Source organism: Euprymna scolopes, chromosome 17, assembly GCF_053919585.1.
Source record: "Euprymna scolopes isolate OS-2025 chromosome 17, ASM5391958v1, whole genome shotgun sequence".
NCBI lineage: Eukaryota > Metazoa > Mollusca > Cephalopoda > Sepiida > Sepiolidae > Euprymna > Euprymna scolopes.
In genome coordinates, this window is record NC_136498.1 from 107,233,171 (window position 1) to 107,237,466 (window position 4,296).

Sequence of the window (4,296 nt, forward strand, 5' to 3'; positions counted from 1 at the left end):
TGATTTTCTCTGATTCAGATGGGTGCAGTAAATAAACTTTTAACTCGAAATGACCCCCAACGTACAAATATGTAACAGAAGTAACAGAAAAGAAACACTTATAATTTGTACACAGCTTTATTTTCTCATATAGCCTCAATACGCTCTGAAGGGATTTTACCCAAAGCACTTGTCTGTCTTTTATTATTAAACGGTGCATCTTGAAAGATCTTGCTGAAGAACAGCAAAGGTTTGCGTAAAAAAGCGGGTAAACCTTTACTATTAAAAAGAAACACTTACTATAACAAAAAATCTGATTTTAAAAGGTAAACCTTTTTTTTTTTTTCTATTTTACTCAAAGGGAGCATTATTTTTACTTTTTATGCTTGACTCGCCATAAAAAAAATTCCAAGTCTGAAAAAAAGCTTGTTTATTTATTTATTTTAATTTTTTTACAAAGATTTAATATTAATTACCAAAGTAACAATAGAAAGTGACAACCATGCAAGCCGTATACATACATCGGCACGAATTGAACTTTAATAAGGATTAGAATCTATAACTATATATATTCGTTTAATAATTAAAGTATTGACAATACAATAACCAAATGACAACACTAACTTCTTTAATCAAATACTTAGGCCTAAAAACGCTTACCATTTCTCAATTAATTGGGTTATATTTAAAAGGCAGCGGATCCTGTCAACTTCTGGAGTCTGTAAACATAATAATTTCCTCTAAGAGTAGAAGTGTAATAAAAATGAGCTTATCTCGCAAGAATGAATTCAGATACAAAGATGTTTAGAAAAAAAAAGGCAGAACAGTCCTTTTTTTTACATGGGGATCACCACTTATCAAGGCCCAGGAGCCACTCGGGGATAAGGGTTATTCTGTGCACAGTAATCAATGGGATTGTATCGTAGTAATCGTTAGTATTGGGGATTTGATAAGGGGTCATTACTTAGGGGGGGGCGGTTCATCAGGAATTTGTTTATGTTGGACTTGAAGATATCCAAGTTGAATTCGGGGGGGGGGGCAAATTAAATTAAATTTGGTTGCTTCTTGTTCTTCTTGACATAAGAATACTGGAAACAATGCCAAGATAATTGGTGAGCACATACAGCACCTGGAAGTCCCAAATAGTCACCCATCTGGTACTGGCCAGGCTCATCGTTGCTTAACTTCGGTGATCTGACTGGAACCAGTTTGTCAAACGTGATCATGCCGTATATAGCAGTTAATAAAGTATTTATTTCATAAGATTTCGATTCTAGCGACGGCTTTACATTTACTGCTGACATAATTCGTCACTTAAACAGTCAAGTCCGAAATCCAACTGCAAAACACGACGTATTGCTGACACAACTCACCACTTCAATAGTCAAATCCAAAACGCACCATTCTGAAAAACAACGCGGTTCTTTTATATCCAACCGGAAGCGTTTCATTTGCATATCAAGCAAGCATATAAAAAGGCGGTCATTTCTTTTCGTTTTCTTTTCACTTCGTTCCTTTCTTTCTGCACGGGATCTTACAGGCTGCCGAAAGAACAGGTTTGTCATTAATCCTTTAATCACGCTTTGTAAAAAATATTGAATTTTAAACGCTATTGGTCAACATCTTTCAAAAGATGGTGTTTCGTAAATAGCGGGAATTCTACAAAAATCTGGAAAAGCAATCCGTTCGTCGCAACAACGAGAATCATCTGACCATCCTAGGGATAATGCGCTGAGAGTTTGGTTGAAACTGTAGCTGGTTTGTGTAGAACTGGCTTCATAAATTATCTCGTCCTAACCAGCCTAATCCAGTGGCAGAACAGTGTCGACACAGCTGGAGGCCAGGTTGGATATAGGAGCTGCCGGAAATGTCGACGTCTTTCTACATACAGTATTTCCAAATAGTACTGGCTAGAATTAACGTTACTTAACATCGGTTTGGTTGAAACTAGAACTCGTGCGAAAAGAACCAGCCTCCCGACTATCTCATCCTAGCAAGGAGTTGTTAGAAGTATTGACGTACTTTTACATGCAACTCATTGTATTACAAAATGGTCACTGATTTGGTAATGACCAAAATAAACACTGCTTTACATCGGTTTGGCTGAAACTGAAACTGGGGCTGTCAGAAGTGTTTATGTCTTCTACATACAGCACCTAGTATTGCCAAATGGCCACTGATCTGTTACTAGCCAGAACCTCGGTGATATAACGTCAACCGGCGTATCAATATGATTGTGTATAAGTATAAAAAAAAAACTACTTGGCCTTCGGGCAAAGATGAAAGTGTAGCATCTGTTCCGGCAGATGCTGCAAGCTATGACTAGCAAAGACCAGATGTGGGGGCAACCCCACATGCCTGACCATTAACCAGCTCCCATTTCCCACCTCTCGGGAGCTGGTCCCCTTTTCCCCTTCCCCCTCCCTTCACTCCTCACATTAAAAATCGGCCTTGTGCCTAATTTGCTCGGTGGGGGAGCAAATAAATACCATCTGTTCCGGCAGATGCTGCAAGCTATGACTAGCTATGACTAGCAAAGACCAGATGTGGGGGCAACCCCACATGCCTGACCTTTAACCAGCTCCCATTTGCCACCTCTCGGGAGCTGGTCCCCTTTTCCCTTCCCCCTCCCTTCACACCTCACATTAAAAATTGGCCTTGTGCCTAATTTGCTCGGTGGGGGAGCAAATAAATACCATCTGTTCCGGCAGATGCTGCAAGCTATGACTAGCTATGACTAGCAAAGACCAGATGTGGGGGCAACCCCACATGCCTGACCTTTAACCAGCTCCCATTTCCCACCTCTCGGGAGCTGGTCCCCTTTTTCCCTTCCCCCTCCCTTCACTCCTCACATTAAAAATTGGCCTTGTGCCTGATTTGCTCGGTGGGGGGGGGGCAAATTAATACCATCTGTTCCGGCAGATACTGCAAGCTATGACTAGCTATGACTAGCTATGACTAGCAAAGACCATATGTGGGGGCAACCCCACATGCATGACCTTTAACCAGCTCCCATTTCCCACCTCTCGGGAGCTGGTCCCCTTTTCCCTTCCCCCTCCCTTCACTCCTCACATTAAAAATTGGCCTTGTGCCTAATTTGCTCGGTGGGGGAGCAAATAAATACCATCTGTTCCGGCAGATACTGCAAGCTATGACTAGCTATGACTAGCAAAGACCAGATGTGGGGGCAACCCCACATGCCTGACCTTTAACCAGCTCCAACCTCTCGGGAGCTGGTCCCCTTTTTCCCTTCCCCCTCCCTTCACTCCTCACATTAAAAATCGGCCTTGTGCCTAATTTGCTCGGTGGGGGAGCAAATAAATACCATCTGTTCCGGCAGATACTGCAAGCTATGACTAGCTATGACTAGCAAAGACCAGATGTGGGGGCAACCCCACATGCATGACCTTCAACCAGCTCCCATTTCCCACCTCTCGGGAGCTGGTCCCCTTTTTCCCTGCCCCCTCCCTTCACTCCTCACATTAAAAATTAGCCTTGTGCCTAATTTGCTCGGTGGGGGAGCAAATAAATACCATCTGTTCCGGCAGATACTGCAAGCAAAGACCATATGTGGGGGCGACCCCACATATAAGACCTTGGTCAATGTAGGGGCAACCCTTCATACCAATTGGCACTATCCAGCTCCCCTACTCTCCGGGGAGTTGGTCCCCATTTCCCCTTCACTCCTCACATTAAAAATCGGCCTTGTGCCTAATTTGCTCGGTGGGGGAGCAAATAAATACTATCTGTTTCGGCAGATACTGCTAGCAAAGACCATATGTGGGGGAAACCCCCACATATAAGACCTTGGTCAATATAGGGCAACCCTTCATACCAATTGTCACTATCCTACTCCCCGGGGAGTTGGTCCCCATTTCCCCTTCACTCCTCACTTTAAAAATCGGCCTTGTGCCTAATTTGCTCAGTGGGGGAGCAAATAAATACCTCAAAGTGTAATATCTGTTCCGGCAGATACTGCAAGCATAGACCATATGTGGGGAAACCCCACATATAAGACCTTGGTCAATGTAGGGGCAATCCTTCATACCAATTTTCACTATCCAGCTCCCCTACTCCCCGGGGAGTTGGTCCCCATTTCTCCTTCACTCCTCACATTAAAAATCGGCCTTGTGCCTAATTTTCTCGGTGGAGGAGCAAATAAATACCTTCATACCAATTGTCACTATCCAGCTCCCCTACTCCCCGGGGAGTTGGTCCCCATTTCCCCTTCATTCCTCACTTCCAAAATTGGCCTTGTGCCTAATTTGCTCAGTGGGGGAGCAAATAAATACCTTAAAGTGTAGTATCTGTTCCGAC

General features: G+C 43.3%; 1 pseudogene; it reads right to left on the bottom strand.

Moving 5' to 3' along the window:
- Positions 1–1,096: 1,096 nt before the first annotated feature.
- Positions 1,097–1,214, bottom strand: LOC145297118 (5S ribosomal RNA; annotated as a pseudogene).
- Positions 1,215–4,296: the final 3,082 nt, after the last annotated feature.